Genomic DNA, 8,422 nt, shown 5'->3' with positions numbered 1-8,422 from the left:
GCCTTAGTTGGCTCATTTCAGCCTCTTGCTGGTCCCTGGTGGTGATTATCTGCTGAAGGTGGTGAGTAGGGTGCCCATGTTTGTTTCATGATGGTTCAGAGTTGTCCCCCTCACTAACCATGTGCCTCTTTGTGTTTTAGGTCACCTGTTGCTGTTCTGTTTTGTCCTGTTTTTGTATTTGTTTTTGTTAGGTTTAGTCTTTTCTTTTCCCTGATTTTCTTTTGGACCAGCTTCATCTGTTTTGGCCTTATCTGTCTACGTTGTTCATTTTTGTATGGTTTTGATTAGTTTTTCTGGATCCAGATTTATTAAGTTTGTTAAATTTTAATACATTTGTCTGTTGACATTGTTTATCAATTGGGTTGTTTAACTTTTGATTTTCTTTGTTTTAGGAAGTGTCTTGATTTTCAGTGTGGCCTGGGGGTCCTCATGTGGGAGGCTCCGCATCGTGGTGGAACCTCACTCCTGTTGCATGCAAGTTGGCACTGGGGCTCTTTTAGTGCATGTTTGGTTTGTAATGTTTGTAGTGTTGTCCCCCAGAGTAGTGAGATGGTGGTTCCTTGCAGTAGTCTGCCCCTGCTGAGGCCCCAGCCCCCTGATTTTAGTTTTATACTCATTTCCTTTGAGTCTTAGTATTGGTATAGTTGTCTTCTTTTGATTATCTTCTGTTAATAAAATGTTGTACTTTATATGAAATCTCCTTTTTTTTTGGTTTCCTTCACAACATTATAAATAAAAAACATTTTTTCTGTTCATCCACGGTCTCTGCCTCCTCAGTCTCGACCCTGTGCCATTTATACTGTTTGGTTCTTTCACATCCTGGGGTGCAAGTCCCCAGGTGGCGTTGTTGGTCCCTAAATTGGTTTCTTCCCTATTTATCTTTATCTCCCCCCCCCCCCCCCCCTTTACTCAAGCTTAAATTTCAGGCTGTGAGCATGAATACCATTACTTTTCAGACCCTGGCTCTCACAGACAGATGCTTCTCCACAAGTGCCTTGGCTACACTCTAGTAGTGGTCCCTCTTAGGATAAGCAGTAATCTTCGACATACTCTCTGCAAGTATGTCAAGGATATCAGTCTTTAAACCTTCAGGAATCACCGTCAGATCCATCCCTAGTGTATCTACAGTTTGCTTCTCTCAGTTGCACCTCCACATTATGTGAGAACTGTGGAATCCCCACTACTGATTGAAGAAAGGCTGCTTGTGTCCAATGAATCTGAGGAGTTATCAGCTGTGGACAATTCTTTTTCAAAGTTGCCCACTCCACAGGAAGGTCTTTGATGTCTGTTAAATTAAAATCAAGATCCTCAAACTGGAAAATAAATCCCCCCCTAAAACCAAGGTTGGTTCGTAACACCTGGTACAGCTCCTTGACACTTGAGGGAGTGCCTTCAACTGGAAGACATCTGATTTCATTTTCTGACACTATGACACAGAAACATTGGAGACAACTCTTACCTGAAAGAGAAAAAATACATTTTAAATAAAAATATACACAATAGACTATTTGCATGACTCCTTACACACCTGTCCTTAAATTGTCCCCGTCTGGTCTGCATGTAAAAGTTGACCAAATCATAATCCTTTTTTCCCCCCTTCTTATGAGCACATAATTGTTTTCATATAGATAGCACAGGGAATCTAATGTTTCTATTATATTTTGGCCACATTCATATGTGGTCCTAAACCAGATGCTGACCCCATTATTTTTATTATAATTTTTTTGAGGAGGAATTCTTTAATTCTTTGAGTTTTTGAGTGCTACTGTTGTACTGAGCTACATTATTTTAAGATGTTACTAGTAGAGGTGTGACGGGACAGTCAACTCCCGAGATGAGCCGATACAGATACAAATTATATCAGTACTGCACTTTGGCTATAAGAAAAAAAACATTCAACCGAAACAGGATGCTGCCACTTCCTTGAATGAACTAAAACAAACCTAAATCAGGGAGGGGTGGTTGGAGCAGTTTTTCTTCATCACTTACAAAGGCATGACTGTGACAAGGTTTAAATTAAACTTAGCATAATGATGATATTGGCTGTTGTTGGCAGTAAAAGTTGAAAATACACTAGTCTTAAAAGAGCACAAATGGACAAAGTACAGTCTCGAGTTCTCAAATGTCTAAAATATAGAAAATTTTGCTTTATGATGGTTGTTGCAGAAAAAGTAGTTCACAGCGTAGTTTAGCAAGTGGATTCGATCCCGTTTTATGCTCCTTGATATGTTTTGCAAACTCCACATGGGTTTTGAGCAAAGTTAGACAGCTGAGCCAAATGCAGCTCAAGTCCCGTCTTCCACGTCCATGTCTACCTTTGTAATGACTCTATTGTTCCTTCACTGTAAGTAGCAAAACTGCAAAACTTACAACGCCACTTCATCCACAGTTGTAGCCAGACTTCAATGAATGGACTGGCAGAACCTAAAACACACAGCATACATTATTAGAGTATGGTATAAAAGCCTTAGTCATGTGAACTAGAAACATGAGCAAAAACAGTAATAGTTAATTTTTTTAAGTGGGGTCGTATGAGGTTCTAATAGCCACTAGGGCTTTGACTCTGAACTTTGTTATTTGAATATAATTCAAATATTTACAAAAATAAAGATATTCAAACTAATATTAGGCAGCCCTTAATATTCAAACCTGTTATGGGTATTATTTTTGTAAACGTGTTTGCTTGTAAATGTTTTTAATCCAGATTCCAAGGCTTTTTCACACATTGTGAAGTTGTAAGTCGCGAGCTCATTTGCAAGGTTATTATTCATCTGGGCTCCTGTAGGCGACGTTAGTGTCCTGGTTAGCGCCTATTTTGTATACCAGAACAATGGCCGCGCCAACGCCTACAACAACTAACGTTACACCTGAGGAGTTCGAAATCTACACTCCAGACCATCCGAAAAGCAACGCTACTTTGAGTTGCCGAAGGAACAGGGAAAAGTCACGACTCAGGACAAAGTGATATGTAAAATATGTAGGACCAAACTCACATACCACGTGACAACCACCAACTTGAGAGCCCACCTGTCAACACTACATTTCAGCAAGCTGGAAGAGGAGGAGGGGTCTGACTTTTAATAAATATAATTAAAAAAAAAAAAACAGTTTTTCTTCTGAAAACATCATTGCCTGCCTATTGACATTGACTGATACACTGCCCTCTGGTGGACAGAACATATACAACTTAAGTTTGATACCAATACAGGTCTTACTGAAGGCATTTAAAGGTCAAAATATTATGAATAAATATTTGAATATATTCGAATATCAATAAATTAACTTTGAATATGATTTTTGGCCAAAAGTCAAAGCCCTAATGGCCACCAAGTGCATTAGCGACAGACAACCCTCTGCTCTCTCCCAGTATGTCATACCAGCACACAGTGCCGGACAGAGATACAAGCAATAAACAGCAGTGAACAGTCCCACATGTGACAGTGTATTTTCACTGCCTGAAAGATGCCCTACCTCAAGAAAAATATACCAGTTTAAGTGTACACTATACACATTTTATTTATTTATAAATGGGTGTATATGCACCATCACAGCTGACCTCTTAAAATGGCATACACCTAGTCTATTACATTTAGCAACTGTGTGTAGAACACTTTTTTCCATACTTGCATTATGTTATATACAGTTGACAATTTTCTTTTTTTTTTCCCCTTTCAGCTACAACACTGTTGTCTTTGGTGGCATTTACGTTTTCCCATAAGGTAAGCACAGTTGTTTAGACTAGGAGTACACATTTCTATAATCATTTGATACTTGAGTGTCTCATAGACGTGTAATTGCATTTGTGCTGCATCAACCACCCTGGCTTTCTTCCTAGAATCTGCTAAGAAGTTTGGCCTTCCTCTCAGGTAAATGCATATTTTAAACTAGAAGTTTTACACCACAACAGTACAATCAGTGGCAGAAAGTAACCAAGTAAATTTATTCAAGTACTGTACTTAAAGATCACTTTCAAACAGGTGTTAAGATGTATATAAAATACTTTACTTTGAATAATATTTAATAAAGTTGGATTTTCAACAAACTCAGGAACTTTTCACTGTCAGCTGATGAATGTGAAGCCTCCAACAGATCCATGCACCAAGCAGCGCTCGTCCTGCCTGCCCGAACTCATCTGAACCATGTGTTGCAGAGTGTGCATGCCTGCATCAACCTGTGACCAGTAGGTGGCAGCACAGAACATGAACTAATACAGTTAAGTCCATTTTTTGAGGCTTTCATAATCATTAACTTATTAAAATGATTAACTTGAAGGCAGCAAACATATCGTTCTGCAAAGTGAAACACTAACTGGCAACAAAACCAAACAGTATTGTTTGATTAGAGGGGGACTTTTAAGTACAAATTTTAGGTACTTGTACTGTACAGTGGTTAAGTATTTCCATGTGATGCTACTTGATACTTCCACTCCATCTTCAATGATATCAGTGCACAAATTGTTTACAAGGAACATAATGAACTGCAAAACTTGAGATATACACATACCACATTTTTATGTGGAAGCAGAGTGACATGTTTTCTAATACTGCAAATGACCCCAGTAACAGCGTGGAAATATATTCAGTACACAATAAGAACTTCTTGGATGTGCAGAGATTTTACAAGGAATATTTGTGGGAAGTACTCCCTCAAATTAGTTCCCTTCAGTCTTTAAACAATGTTTTAACAGAACAGTTAACAAGTTTAAAAATAAACGTATTTTACCAAAAGATCGATCTTGTCAACAAGGGTAAATAATACAGGCCAAATGTCACCCACAAGACCAAATCCTGTATGGCAACTGCAACTACAGGCCAGGATGTCACGTTAAAAAGATGTATTTTCCTTGTAATGCCCTGGGATGCACTAGGCCTCAAAGCAGGTGGAGGCTGTGGGGTATCTGCTCTCGACCAATTCCTTGGAGAAACTTGGTGGTAGAATCTCCCATTCGATCCAGAATTTGACCAGGTTGGCGTTGTTATGGAGTAAATTAAAAGTTATAAAAATATTTTGATTTTATTAGTCATCAGGATAAATGGCCAACTATGGCACTCACAGCTTACACTAAATAGAAGATTAGTCAAACCCTTGAGATAAGTTTACAGAAAAATATTTTTTAGAATTCGACTTGTTGGACTCGACTATTGACTAGAAAACGCCAACATGACTACTTTTTTTTCCCCCCCAAATCGGGTGGATTTTTAAAAAATAATTCATGGCATGTTGCCGTTTCCAGCTCAAAAGTGAATGTGGGAAGTTCACACTGAATATTTAAATAGCTATGCAGCTTTTATACTACTTTAACAGGTAACCAAATCATATTTGAATAGCACTTCCAAGTGTCTCTGCACACATACCATTAGCAATGAACTGTCGAGGATAGCCTGATATGTGGCATTTGGGGTCAACTGAACAATCATTGTCGCAATCCTCACGAGGTCATGCAAGTCCCTGAAGAAGTACCTGCATTGAAAAAAAAATAGGACGAGAAAGACTTGTCATTTTTCTATCTTAAAATCATAACTTTTGCACTCTTTAGTTCTTTGATCAAATATCACTGGTTGGTAGCCGTGATGTCGATTATGGGTTATGTATGTGGGAAAACAGAAACAACAAGAAGACTGAAAACAGACATTAATAGATGCTGACCAGGTATGAACCATAATATTTACTAGGAACGTAACATCACAAGATAAGTATTTAAAATTAACCTTCCTGCTCCCCTCTTTAGGAAAAAGCAAGGCCACTGTGGCAAGTCTTTGGGTCATCAGTTTCTACATCGGGGTTTCTTTAAGACCTTGTCTCAGCTGCTTAATTTGCCTTGTGACACATCCTATTACCTGTTAATAGTAATAAGGCAGGATAGAACACATAACATCTTTTATCTTAAAAGCTTGAAAAGCAATATAGAAAAACAATTCCATTTGAAATAATTATGCTTCAATTCACTTGTGAATGAGGAAATACTGTTCTCCTGCAGACTGATACAACTCCTTGCATTTGCAGTATTACAGACCACCCACCATCGTTTTTGTTTCTAGGAAAAAAAAAAAAAACTTGGCACATGGGAAGGGATGCATTTGCAAGTGACTTTTTTTTTTTTTTACCATGGGAATAAATTAATCAGAAAAAGTGCAACAATTTAATTTTGTCAGACTTTGTTATTTTAGTTATTTATTTTTAGAAACTTAGCAATGTGCATTTATAACCAAAACATCACAGGATAAAAAACAAAACAAAAAAACAACATGAATTGTGGCTTTTACTCACAGCATGGATCAGTAGCTTCTCAGAAAGCCATCTCCTGTTTTTCTCAGTTAGGGAAGGGAGTTTCCAGGCATGGGCCAAGTCCTGGACACACCGTTTATCCTTATCTGACAGTATGGATCCCCCTTCAAGCTTCAAGACAGAGTGAAACCAATTGAATGAACAAATCATTTACTCAGGGAAGGTCAATTGAGAGGAAGCTCTCTTTTCCAATGACACCCCGAGTACAAAATGCATAACAGAAAACACAATATCATAAATTACACTCACACTACAGAACATTGAAGAATAGGCATTTGAAACCATTTAAAGAAATATGATTTAGTTCAAGAGCATGCTGTAAGTCATTCCACTTCTGAGGGGCATAGACCTGAAAAGCAGTCTTCCCCAATTCAGTCCTTACAGTGGGAATATTTAAAATCAAGGACTCTTGTGATCAAGTGTGCAAATTACATGTTCTAAAGGAGATAACGTTGATGAGATCAGGTAAAACATGCAGCAGGGCCTTGTAGATAAAAATCATGCAGTTAGGAGATCGAAAAAAAATATGTGTAATGCCAGATACTACAGATGGGGGACAAATTAAAGAAAAAAACTGAAATACCTACCCCCCGGTGAGGGGGGATTCATCCATAGGGGTCGCTGAATGGTTTTAATGAAAATATGAATTTCACCCCAGGAAATATCTTATGGAAATGTGACAAGACCTCAATTACGTACTGGACAACACAAGTTCATTTAACTGAGACAAGACAGAGAGGTGGTTCCAAAGTAAAGCTACATTTATTAATTGAAGTGAAGGAATGAATATATGGAAATATCTGTGGAGAAGGGGATTAATAACGCAGGGTAAATGAATCAAATTATGGCGGAAGAATAATATTAAATTTTATTTAAGTATTCTTTTGTAAAACACATATTCTAAAATTAACCAAAACAGTGGACAGAAGCCAGCTAAAGGGAGGCATTCTACTTAAGGATGTGTTCCAGGAGTGCAACAACTTACCCACCACACATGCTCACTGCAATCAGCAATCACTGCAAACGGTGAATCACTGCAAACTGTGTCCCGGTGAACTTAAACACTACAAACAGTGAGGGGAACCACTCTAACCTGCCTAGCCTCCACTATGAGCCGTCTGACGCCACTGAAATAAAGGAAAAAGGGGCAAAAGAAATATTACAATTAAAAACGCACCAGTTGGTCCAAGCCAATTATATAAGAATGTACAACAGAACAAATCAAAGGCAAACTAGAGCAAAGCAAAACAGCAGCTGACAATGACCTATAAATTCAAAAAGGGCAAGTTAATAGTGAAAATATGCAAGTGGAATTTCAGTAATATTCCTGCTTACAGTTAAATTATGTACCTTAATAAAAAGGTGTACAGGCTAACCCCACTTAATGTGCTACAATGGAGGTGAACTATAAAAGAGAAAAGGTTTGGATTTGTTAATACTACTTCACTTGCACATCATGTATTGGCAGTTTACAACATACCTTCATTTATAGGTAGATGCAGACACCACTATGACAAGGCAAAAGAGAGCAGCTCAGAGTCAGAGGAGCCCACACGGCGAGCAGGGAGAGACAAAGAGACAGCCTTGAGGCCACAGGTGCCTTAAATGCCTTCAGATTAATCAGGACTGAGTTGGGCAGAGGGGTTGGGAGGGGTTGGCCTGAACACCAGGGTGTGTTCAAGAGCCAACAGCCTAATTAACATGAGGAAACACTGGTTTCTCCATCACAATTGCATAAGGCCAGCCATATATGCCATGGAGGGCAGAGACAAGTCAACCCTCAGCTAATGCTCCTGGTCCCAAAGAGGGTCAGGCAACGGCATCTCCTTCCTTCCAAACCATTACAGCAGTTTATGGACACAACGCTGCATCTGCCTTTGGCAGTCCACTACCACAACAGTCGAAGGGGCCTCTCACTGCCAGTTCCTGGAAAGGACACTGTTTCAGCATCAAAGCATCAAAACCCATACTGAACCTGTGGACAGGCATTCCCTTATACACTTAGCACAACCCCTTCTCCACGTCAGTGCATCCAAGAGGGTGCACCAGTTTTCCATTTGCTGTCTCCTCAAACACTGGTATGCAAATTGAAATGGCAGGGGGTTCTTGCTGGTTTTGTGGGGAGATGGGGAGGTAC

At 39.0% G+C, this 8,422-nt stretch overlaps 1 long non-coding RNA gene across 2 annotated transcripts; it reads right to left on the bottom strand.

Annotated features, from left to right (window-relative positions):
* Positions 1–2,125: 2,125 nt before the first annotated feature.
* LOC115568154 (uncharacterized) lies at positions 2,126–7,853 on the bottom strand. 2 transcript variants are annotated; one of them, XR_003981338.1, is made up of 5 exons: positions 7,766–7,853; positions 7,271–7,412; positions 6,268–6,396; positions 5,355–5,460; positions 2,126–2,424 (listed from the first exon to the last, which is right to left on the bottom strand). It is a non-coding gene; the product is annotated as an uncharacterized LOC115568154 (long non-coding RNA). The 2 variants fall into 2 exon arrangements; XR_003981337.1 differs by lacking the exon at positions 2,126–2,424 and adding an exon at positions 4,040–4,171.
* Between the last annotated feature and the right edge of the window lie 569 nt (positions 7,854–8,422).

This window comes from Sparus aurata, chromosome 17, assembly GCF_900880675.1.
Source record: "Sparus aurata chromosome 17, fSpaAur1.1, whole genome shotgun sequence".
NCBI lineage: Eukaryota > Metazoa > Chordata > Actinopteri > Spariformes > Sparidae > Sparus > Sparus aurata.
This window is presented reverse-complemented; position numbering and strand designations above follow the sequence as displayed.